Source organism: Ursus maritimus, unplaced genomic scaffold (genome assembly GCF_017311325.1).
Source record: "Ursus maritimus isolate PB19 unplaced genomic scaffold, ASM1731132v1 scaffold_3, whole genome shotgun sequence".
NCBI lineage: Eukaryota > Metazoa > Chordata > Mammalia > Carnivora > Ursidae > Ursus > Ursus maritimus.
Window position 1 is genome coordinate 35,265,869 of NW_024425563.1, and position 12,455 is coordinate 35,278,323.

A 12,455-nucleotide genomic window follows, 5' to 3' on the forward strand; every position below is an offset into this window, starting at 1 on the left:
CAGAACCAATAAGAAATTACTTTATTACAGGATTGCACTGTTCTGCAGCTGTTTCTCATTCATTTTTGTCACACTATATCATTGAGCCACATTCCCCAAGGCTTTGACTGAGCTACAACCTGATTGTAAATTAGACATCTCTGGAAAATGTGTTAAACTTTTTCATGATAATAGTTTATCTGTGGGGGTAGGTAGTGGGGACTGTTGTTATTATGTCTCTGGCACTGTGTGAAAATGCATACAGCTTTGTTAATATAAATCCAAGTTAGATAACTCAAAATGCCAAACTCAGTGGGTAGTAAGGGCTGAGCCAGCACTGCACACAGCCAAGGGCTTTCCTGGATCTAGCTAGGTGCATTAACCAAAAAGAGCCTATTCAGAAGAGATGTAAAACTGTGAATTAAATCTATTTTAGCTACAATCAAACACATAGGAAGTAAACCTGTTTAAGTCTTCAAATATGAATGACATTTCTATATATCATTTCTTAGAAATAACATCAAATATCCCAGAGTTATCAAAATTTACTTTTCAAAGAATATTCTTCATATTTTTGATCCCAGTTGTAGACCTAAGTAAGTATTGGTATGATTCTCTGGGGGTGTCTGTATCATTTGCAGACATGAAAAATATCTACATTCATGTCATTGTATTAACAGATTCTACTACTTAAAGGACAGTGGCAACTGACCCTTTTCCCTATGTAGGCTTAGACATTGCACACCCTTTGGAAATATTCCCCACCTGAATCTAAAATGCACTTAAACCATTTAAGAATGTTAAGCAATGTCAGCATATGCTACATCTCTATTTAATTATAAACTCTTCAAGGGCAAAGGCATTGTTTCCTACGCCAGTGTTTTGTTCACTGTAACACCCATAATAATATTATTCATTCAGCAGTCTCCTAACAAACACTGGTGATTGTACTCTTTCTGAAACATACATATCTTTCAGTTTATTTGTCAAACACCATATATCAGGGGGTCTTAAGCTGGGAATTGAGGAAGGTATGTGTTCTAGTATGGGAAAAGGCTGAAATTTTTATTTTCATAACCCTCTACTGAAATTTAGCATTTCCTTCAATTATGAAGATAGGTAGTAACAGCACAGAGTGTATTAATGGTGTCTATGACTTTGTAACCAATAGAAGTCAGACGTGATTTTACACCATATTACAGTGATTTTATACCATATTACGATAATTTTTAATCTTTAAATTTATTTTATAGTCATAACTACCTGAAATAACATGAGTGATTGGGCAAGCCACTAAACCACAACATGATTAGAGGTGTCTATTTACAGATGTTAGTGCAACCCGTCAACTCATGGGCAACTCTGTGCCTGGTGATCAATCAGGCACCTAACAATAAAGCTGCATGTGTAAACATCAGCGCTTTGGACATTTACATTACTTTGTAATACTCCATATCCATAGTTATTGATTAATATGTGCAATAAGGTTAGCAAAGACCACCTTAGAGCTTAATGTTGCTTGCTATACTAAGCAACAACAGTCTACACAATGATTTAAAAAATTAAACTTTAAAGGTGTCTTGTTTGTTAACACACTATAAAGAAGCATATCTTTGAGTATATCATAAAAATTTTAAAACATTTTCTTAACTCTTTTGGTATGGCACAAAGCTTTCAAATAACATATGTCTCAAAGAACAGAAAATAATGGAAATAAAAGCAAGTCCAGGTATCTCATGTCAGTGATCACTGATTAGTAAACCTTTTTATTCTTCTTTCTATCTTCTAATTGATTGGTTCATCCACAATGGAGTAAAACCTTGTATTCATGTGTCAGTATAGTGCAAAAGAATTCCATGAAGACTCTTTTGTATGGCTACTGTAAAGATTTTCAGCTTTGGGAAGGGAGAATTGCCGTTGGCACCTATTAACCTTTCAAAAATAAGTAGAGTAGTAAATGGTGAAAATAAAGTGTAATTAAACCAAGTATTTGAGTTGTAGACAAAAGAAACATTTCCTGAAAGAACTAAACCCAGTGAAAGCAATTTTGGGATATAGATAGAGTTTTTAGGATCATTTTTATTGAATACACATTTAAGAGTTCATTATTCAGGGATTCATCTCCAAGGCCTCTGTACCACAATAATATTTAGAATGTTCCTAGTAAGATTTATCATTTATTCAAGCTGAGTCTTTGAATTTAACTGAATCCAGTGCTCTAGGAAACAAAGTCACACTCAGTAAAAATCAGTTGCTGAGCAATCAATGGAAATAGAAACCTTGTGTATGAGACCATTGATTATTTGCTATTGGGCTGGATAGAAAAGACACTACTATAAGTGGAAGATTTGGTCACACCATATGGACATGATGGTTCTGTATAGTTGTTACCTTGACAACAGACTTTGCCATAAATAAACAGAAAGGCAACTTATGTGAGGCATTAAGCTTCACCCCAGTAGAACACTGCAATTATGCAGTTTTTCTGTGACAGAATTGCTTTCATGAACTCCAAAATCTATTATGCACCATTTCCTATAATATTACTTTCCCATAATTTTCCTTAGCAGGTTAAGATCTCAGCTATGCACTTAATATAAATTGTGATAACAGCATCTAGTTTACTAAGAAGTTCCAATAAGTCTTTGAAGATTATACAAAGTAAATAGAACTTATAACAGTATTTTTAGTTCTGGACTTTGTTTCTATTTTACTAACTGACTAGAAATAACAACCAGACTGTAGGTTGATAGATTTTAGAAAAATATTCATAATGAGAACAAATTTTATCTTACTATTTCTTGTATTTAGTTTCATTTTCCATAACACTGTAGTTTAAAATTACATCAATTGGGCTCATTTCACTTAATTCACACTTAAAAGACAATGCAAATTTGGAAATCACACTTGCATATGGCATAGGTCTAGACTTTAAATTTCATGCTTCTGGGGTTTTTTTTGGTTTTTTTGGTTTTTTTTTTTTTTTTTTTTTTTTTTTTTTTTGCTTTCTTTTCAAAGTCCCTGGCTTTGCCATGAAGAAAGTATACAGTTTAAAGGCAGAGCTTACAGAGGTGCTTAATAGGGTGTATGTGGGCTATAAGAGAAAGTGTAGAATCCAAAAGACTACACAGTTTGAGTGTAAGAAAAACCAGATTCCCAATATGGAAGATGAAGGAATGAGGAGATTTAAAGGCAGAATTAATAAGCCAGTTTTAGTATCTCATATTTAGATGCCTATTAGATATCCAAGTAGAGATAGTAAGAAGGAATTCAGTTATAATAGTCAAGAGAGGGGTTGAGCCTGGAGATACATGTTGGAACCCTACAACACATAAATATAATTTAAAGCATATCAATGCTTTAGACAGAAGAGAACAGATTTCAGGCCTAAGACAGAGACCCCTGTGAAACTTAAGAACTGAAAATGTGAGGAATTTCCAGCAAAAGATACTGGAAAGGAGTAGCAATTGTGCTAAGAAAAGATCCGGGGAATATGATGTGAAGAAATGTTTAAAGAAGAAAGACGAAATCAAGAGTTTTGAATGCTATAGATAGATCAAGTAATACAAGCTAAAATTTGCCCAATAATTTTGACAACAAGGAGATCACTGGTGACCATGATAAGAATGGTTTCTGTGGAGTAATGGAAAATAAAGTCTGATAGGAATGGTTCAACTGATATTAGATAGTACAGAGTTGGAGAGGGGGAATATACACAACCCTGTCTAGGAGTGCTATTAACAAAGAACAGAGAAAGGAGAAGCTTATGGGAAGATGAAAGTTTACGGTTTGCACTTGTTATGGCTGTTTTAAAATGGGATATATATAATGTTTGCATTGTGATAGAAATGATCCAGTACAGTGAAAAAAATGATGATTTAATGAGTGGGAGGATAATTAAAGGATAAAGACCTTAAGTAGGTGATGAGGAGTAGAATTTAGAGCACAAATAAGATAACATTCTTACATTACTTATAAGAAAAGGCAAGTTGTAGAGGTATACATATAGGTCACTTCCAGGAAGATATTGAGGTTCTTTTAAAATTACTTCAATTATTTTGTTGAATTAATGAGATAGCTCATCATCTGAGAGTGAAGTCGAAGGAGGGATAAAAGATTAAAGCAGAGTGGATAAGATATGAAATAGTATTCTTAAAGAATAGGGATACAAACTGAATATGAAAATGTCACAAAGCATTGGGCAGCATTGGGGTTTCATTTGAATTCTGTGATTTAGAATCTGAAATGAGACCAGTCAGCTTGGATGTATTTCCTTCAGCAATTTTGCTCTGATGTACATCTGGAGTAGGCAGAGAGTTTGATTTAACAAGCTTTGGAGTTTTGCCAAGAGGAAGGGAGAAAGAAAAAAAAAGAATTATGGGTATATGTAAAAGAGTGATTATAATAGTGAATCGTGGCATCTAATTCTGTGTAAGAAAAGAAATGAGGACACAACATGAGTGACAGTGAAAAGCTAATAGAATGAATATATTGGAGTTCTGAGTCAGGTGAAAGAGTACTTGGAATTAGGGTCTTAGAAAAATAAGATGGAAAGATGGAGTTGGTTGTCAAAGACAGGGATATTTGTAATAAAGAATTTAGATGAGTTGTAGTTATTGCACACAACAAGACCTGGAATACATTAGAATATATGGCTGAGATAATTGGAGAAAAAAATCACTAGAAGTGAGCAGATCAAGAAATTAGTAAGTCAGAGTACTGAATGTATTATATAGATGACATACATGGAATTGAAATTACTCAGATTGAGAAGAATGGGAATAATGGTGAAGAAAAAGAACCAGTACTATTGCTATTATCACCAATAAATGAAAGAAAGTGACCAGTAGGGATGAAGATGACTGGAATAGAAGGTGACAATATGAGAATCAAAACTGGACTTTTCATAGCAGCTGAAGAAACAATATCTGGAAGGAGCAATGAGGAAAGTTGAACTTACCCCACCTCTAGTAATATGTGGAATGCCACCACCTAAGAAGGCTGTAAAAAAGCTAGCTTCCAATTACAAGTAAAAATGAGGGCCCATTTATAGAACATGCAGAGCCATGTGGAAAAGAGATTGTGGGTAATGAGATATGCCTATAAGCCTTGGACTTCTTAAGTCTGTTGACTGAAGTAAACAGAAATGGGAGACATCATGGAATTAGTCTCTTAAGGAGAAGTTCTTTTTTTTTTTTTTAAGATTTTATTTATTTATATGACAGAGAGAGAGACAGCCAGCCAGAGAGGGAACACAAGCAGGGGAAGTGGGAGAGGAAGAAGCAGGCTCCCAGCAGAGGAGCCTGATGTGGGGCTTGATCCCAGAACACCGGGATCACACCCTGAGCCAAAGGCAGGTGCTTAACGACTGAGCCACACAGACGCCCCTTAAGGAGACGTTCTATATTAGTTTTTCACCTTGGGAGAGTTCTCAGGTAATTTGTAGTGGTAGTCAGAGGGTAGATGGTATTGATAAATATTGATCTTACCAGGAACATGGAGTAGTCTAAGCGCCTCTTGCACTCTGTAAACAGGGCCTGTTAAGAATAGGGGGACATACTTACTAGGAGCATAAAATTTCAAAGGTTATAAAATATAGCAATTATGACTCAAAACTCATCAGATCCCTTAGGGTTTTGCAGTGACATTGAAGTGAAACAGCAGAATATGTTGAAGATCTATTAATTAATTTTCCAAGAGGATTTTGCACTGTTAAATCAAAGGTTGCTCTTCTATGGAAAATAGCGAACTTCTGTAGAAAGGCAGTTAAAAAAAAACTTCTGTTAGTAAAATTCATACTTTTTAATTACTGACTCTGAGGTATAACTAAATATTTAGTGGAGTGGTAAGAAGGAAATAGGTGACCCTAGAGGGGAGTGGAAAGGCAATGAAGAATTCACTGTTCTAGCGAAAAAAATGATTTTTATGTAAAGAAATCAGTTTCTTTGGGGTTTACCCCAAAGATACAGATGTAGTGAAGAGAAGGGCCATATGCACCCCAATGTTCATAGCAGCATCATCCACAATAGCTAAATCGTGGAAGGAGCCGAGATGCCCTTCAAAAGATGACTGGATTAAAAAGATGTGGTCCATATATACAATGGAATATTACTCAGCCATCAGAAAGAACGATTTCTCAGCATTTGCTGCAACATGGACGGGACTGGAGGAGATAATGCTAAGCGAAATAAGTCAAGCAGAGAAAGACAATTATCATATGGTTTCACTCATTTATGGAACATAAGAAGTAGGAAGATCGGTAGGAGAAGAAAGAGAAGAAGAACGGGGGGTAAACAGGAGGGGGAATGAACCATGAGAGACTATGGACTCTGGGAAACAAACTGAGGGATTCAGAGGGGAGGGGGGTGGGGGATTGGAATAGGCCAGTGATGAGTATTAAGGAGGGCACATATTGCATGGTGCACTGGGTGTTATATACAGATAATAAATCATGGAACACTGCATCAAAAACTGGGGAGGTACTGTATGGTGACTAACAACAAAATAAAAATTATTTAAAAAAAAAGAAATCAGTTTCTGCAAAAAAAATGCAAGACTAAAATAAAAGTAATTTATTTCAAAATGTAATAATATTTGACTTAAGAAAATGTTACCAAGAATAATCTCTGACAGCAACCTACAAAGTATACCTCGCTTTGAACTGAATGACAAACTATAAGCCTAAAAACATGTCCAATACTCTGTACCAATCTGCAGAAAGACTAATATTGGATAGATCATTACAGATGAGGTACGACTATCAGCCAGCTGGATTTATTGTTCTTAAAAAACACCTAAGCCTATTATTCAAGAGCTGGGATTTCTATTTCCATTACTGTCTTTCTGCCTACAGGTCTGTGTTGCTCAGAATACGAGATGTGCATTACAGAAAAATGCCCAGTATAGAGAAATAACATCATCTTCTAACTCTCTAGGAATAGGATGACAAAGTTATCAGCAAAACATAGACAGGGTTTAAAATGAAGTCTTACAAGCTTTATTTCTATCATTCATATAAAGAAATCCTATAATTTCTTTACTAAATAATTTTCCTAAGTGTAATTATATATTCATGTATTCACTCATTTATAATTATTTTATTAGTGTCCACTGTGACAACACACTGTGCTAGACACTGCAAATATAGCATGAATAAAACGGATACAATTCATTCAGAGAGAGAGGTACAACAAACCTCTGAATAAATAAATAATTGGAAACTATAATCAATATATAGACAAATGCCAGGTCCTCACAGAGACTACAGTATTATGGGAATATAGTTTAGATTGTAAAGTCAAGAAAGTGAAATTTAAGCTTATCTCCCCACAATTTACTTGTTACTTACAAATGGGAGAAAAGGTGCCTTTCCAGTGGAGAAATCTGGCAGATACTAAGAATGAACAAAGTTATCACCACTCAATATGGAACAATGGATGTGGTACACTGAGAATACCCAATTATTTCTGTAGTATTCCTACAAAAAAAATAAATAACCTAACTCCAACCATCAGCCAATTATTGAAAAAAAAAAAAGAATTGGCTTGGACGTTTCAAAAATGCCCAAGTCATTAATGAGAATAAAACGCTGAAGGACTATTTCAGATGAAAGGAAACTAGAGAAATACAACAACTAAATGTGATGTAAGAGTCTGGATTGGATCCTAGATGAAAAGGTAGAGTTGCTATAAAGAACATGGAGCCAACTGGCAAATTTTGACCGTGGAGTACATATTAAATGAATGTATTTTATTGATATTAATTTTCCTTACTTTGATAAAGTACTATAGTTATACAAAAGAATGACCTTATTCTTAAGAGATAGATGCTAAATTATTTAGTGGTGAAGGATCATGGTGTCTGTAGCTTACCCTGAAATGGTTTAACATAGAGAAAGGGAGAAAGAGAGAGAGAGAGAGATACAGAGAAACAAGACAGAAAGAGACAAAGAGAGACAGAGAATGATAAAATATACACAAATGATGAAAATATTTACAAATGGTGAATGTAGGTGGAAGTGAATATGTGTTCATTGTACTATTCTTACAAATTTTCTGTTGTTCTAAATTTTTCTAAATAAAATTAAAAGCAATTTAAACTTACACCTGATGGAAGAATGGATATTACCTATATGGAGATTATTACAGGCAAAGAGAAAAGGATATGACAAGGTTCTGAGGCATAAAAAGAGAAGAAAATTCCATGCAGTCTAGCTGAACTAAAGGGGATTTAAGTCTTCCCTGAGTTCAGAGAGATTCCTCTACTGGTGTTGAAGAGGCAAGCCACCATATGTTTTATAGTTACAAGCGAATGTATTCTGAATATAGGCATGTGAGATTGGAAGAGGATCCTGAGCCTAGGATTAAACTGAGTCCAAGCTAACATCTTGATTGCAGCCTTTTGAGGGCCTGGGGGAGCACTTGGAGAAGCCATCCCTGGACTCCTGACTTGCAGAAACTATGAGATAATGTAACATTATCTTTTGTCTAGCAAACTTCATTACAAGATAAAGTACATAATACATATAAAACATGTGTTAATTGACTGTTTATGTTATTGGTAAGGCTTCCAGTCAACTGTAGGCTATTAAGTTCTGGGGAGTGGATTGGGCAGGGATTGACTTCTGGGGAGTGGATTGGGCAGGGATTGACTTCCCTAACCCCTGTGGTGTTTAAGGGTCAACTGCACACTCTACAAATGACTTAGCACAATCTTGGAAAAGAAAAGTTGGAGGACATTACCTGGTTTCAAGACTTACTGTAAAGCATCATTAATCAAGACAGTGTGATTTTCGTGCAAATACAGAGAAACAAATCAATGAAACAAAAATAGAGAATCTAGAAATAATCACAAAAATAGTCAAATGATTTTTGACAATCACTTAGACAATGTGATGGGAAAAACAGTATTTTCAAGTGATAATACTAAAAAAAATCAAATAAACAAATAGAAAAAAAAATCAGCCTCAAACCTTATTTCACACCTTGCACAAAAATTAATTCAAGATGGATGATAGCCCTAATTTTAAAGCTAAATCTATAAAGCCTCTAGAAGAAAACATAAGAGAATATCTTCATGATCTGAAGACAGGAAAAAAATTGTTTTCACCTTTATTAAGTTTTTTATTTTAATTCTACCACAGTTAACATATAGTGTTATATTAGTTTCAGGTATACAAAATAGTAATTTAACAATTCTATACACTACTCAGTGCTTATCATGATAAGTGTACTCTTAGTCCCCTTCACCCATCTCCCTACCCACTTCCCCTCTGGTAACCATCAGTTTGTTCTCTTAAGACTCTGTTTCTTGGGGCGCCTGGGTGGCACAGCGGTTAGGTGTCTGCCTTCGGCTCAGGGCGTGATCCTGGCGTTATAGGATCGAGCCCCACATCAGGCTCCTCTGCTGTGAGCCTGCTTCTTCCTCTCCCACTCCCCCTGCTTGTGTTCCCTCTCTCGCTGGCTGTCTCTATCTCTGTCAAATAAATAAATAACATCTTTTAAAAAAAAAAAGACTTTCTTGGCTTCTCTCTCTTTTTTCTTTGCTCGTTTGTTTTGTTTTTTTAAATTCTACATGTGAGTGAAATCATATGGTATTTGTCTTTCTTTGACTGATACATTTCACTTAGCATTGCACTCTCTAAATCCATCCATGTTCTTGGAAATGACAGATTTCATTCTCTTTTATGGCTGAATAATACACATCTTCTTTATCCATCATGTATTGGTGGACATTTGAGCTGCTTCCATAATTTTGCTGTTGTTAATAATGCTACAATAAACATAGGGGTATATATATATCCCTCTTAATTATTAGGATTTTTTTTTGAAAATACCCAATAATACAATTACTAGACAGTTGGATAGTTCTATTTTTATTTCGAAGAACCTTCATACTATTTTCCACAGTGGCTGCACCACTTTGCATTTCTACCACAGTGCATGAGGGTTCCTTTCTCTCCACATCCTTGCCAACACTTGCTATTTCTTGTGTTTTGATTTTAGCCATTCTGACTTGTATGAGATGATATCTCACTGTAGTTTTGATTTATGTTTCCCTGACAATGAGGACGTTGAACATCTTTTCATGTATCTGTTGGCCATCTGTATGTCTTTGGAAGAATGTCTGTTCATGACTTCTGCCCATTTTTAATTGGATCATTTGTTTTAATGATGCTGAGTTGTATCGGTTCTTTATATATATTGGGTACTAAACCTTTATCAGACATATCATGTGGAATTACTTCTCCCATTCAGTAGATTGCCTTTTAGCTTTGTTGATTGTTTCCTTTGCTGTGCACAGGCTTTTTATGTTGATATAGTTCTAATAGCTTATTTTGCTTTTATTTCCTTTGCCTCAGGAGACATATCTAGAGAAATGTTGTTACAGCTGATATCAGAAAAATTACTTATTGCCTGTGCTTTCTTTGAGGATTTTTATGATTTCTGGTGTCACATTTAGGTCTTTCATCCATCTTGAGTTTATTTTCGTGTATGGTGTAAGAAAGTGGTCCAGTTTCATTCTTTTGCATGTAGCTGTCCAGTTTTCCCAGCACCATTTGTTGAAGAGACTGTCTTTTTCCCATTGCGTATTCTTCTCTGCTTGGTTGAAGATTAATTGACCACATAGTTGTGGGTTTATTTCCAGGCTCTCCATTCTGTTATATTGATCTATGTGTCTATTTTTGTGCCAGTACAACACTGATTGATTACTATAGCTTTGTAATATAATTTGAAGTCTGGAATTGTGATACTGCCAGTTTAGCTTTTCTTTTTCAAGACTGCTTTGGCTATTCAGGGTCTTTCGTGTTTCCATACAAATTTTAGGATTGTTGAAGCTCTGTGAAAAATACTATTGGTACTTTCATAGGGATTGCATTAAATGTGTAGATTGCTTTGGGTAGTAATGGACATTTTAACAATGTTTTTCTCTCAATCCATAAACATGGAATTTCTTTCCATTTTTTTGTGTCATCTTCAATTTCTTTCATCAATGTCTTATAGTTTTCAGAGTACAGATCTTTCACCTCTTTGGTTAAGTTTATTGCAAGGTATTTTATTTTTGGTACACCTGTAAATGGGATTGGTTCCTTAATTTCTCCACTACTTCATTATTAATGTATAGAAATACAACAAATCCTGCAAATCCTGCAAATTTACTGAATTCATTTACCAATTCTAGCAGTTTTTTTAGTTGAGTCTTTGGGCTTTTCTCTATATACTATCATGTCATCTCCAAAGAGTGAAAGTTATACTTCTTTACCAATTTGGATGACTTTTATTTCTTTTTGTTGTCTGATTGCTATGGCTAGGACCTCCTGTACTATGCTGAATAACAGTGGTGAGAGTGGACATCCGTGTCTTATTCCTGACCATAGAGGGAAAGCTCTTAGTTTTTCCCCGGTGAGGATGATGTTCACTGTGGGTTTTTCATATAAGGCCTTTATTATGTTGAGGTATGTTCCTTCTAAGCCTACTCTGTTGAGGATTTTCATCATGAAAGATGCTGTATTTTGTTAAATTTTTTTTCTGCTTCTAATGACATGATCATATGGCTCTTATCCCTTATCTTAATAACCGATGTATCACCTTGATTGATTTGCAATATTGAATCACCCTTGCAACCCAAGAATAAGTCCCACTTGGCTGTGGTAAATTATTTTTTTTTAATGTATTGTTGGATTCAGTTTGCTAGTATTTTATTGAGAATTTTCGCACCTTTGTTCATCAGAGATACTGGCCTACAGTTTTGCAGGGTTTTTTTTGTTTTCTTGTTTGTGTGTGTGTGTGTGCGTGTGTGTGTGTGTGTGTGTGTGGTATCTTTATCTGGCTTTGGTATCAGGGTAATACTTGCCTCATAGAATTAATTTAGAATTTTTCTTTCCTCTTCTATCCTTTGGAATAGTTTCAGAATACATATTAACTCTTCTTTAAATGTTTGGTAGAATTTACCTATGAAGCCATCTGGATCTTGCACTTTTGTTTGTTGGGATTTTTTTGAATACTGTTTTAATTGCTGGTAATCAGTCTGGACAAATTTTCCATTTCTTCCTGATTCAGTTTTGAGATGTTATATGTTTCTAGGAATTTATTTCCTCTAGGTTGTACAGTTTGTTGGAATATAATTTTTCATAATATTCTCTTATAATTGTTTGTATTTCTATCAGGCTGGTTGTTATTTCTCCTTTTTCATTTCTTTTTTCTTTTTTTAAAGAAAGGCAGACTGCCACATGAAGCACCTCATTTGGATGTGTCTGGAGTCTTGGAAGTTGACTACCCTACTACAAATGGACCTTGAGAGCTTGTCTGGAGGTTCTAGCAGGGGAATGCAACTTACTCATATACCCTAAACCAAAGAACAATTCTCTTTTTTCAGGGAAGTTTGTCCTCCTCCACCGAGCATGCAGCTTTGGGAGGGACACACATGGAGTGGTGGGAGAGGAAGGAGACTCTTCCCTCAGTAGTCAGATCATCCAA

General features: G+C 35.1%; 1 long non-coding RNA gene across 1 annotated transcript in view; it reads right to left on the minus strand.

Moving 5' to 3' along the window:
• Nucleotides 1-5,582, minus strand: part of LOC103659009 — a 168,716-nt gene extending 163,134 nt beyond the window's left edge. Inside the window, exon 1 of the long non-coding RNA XR_567379.2 lies at nt 5,469-5,582. This is a non-coding gene — a long non-coding RNA (uncharacterized LOC103659009). The remainder of the gene's footprint in view (nt 1-5,468) is intronic.
• Between the last annotated feature and the right edge of the window lie 6,873 nt (nt 5,583-12,455).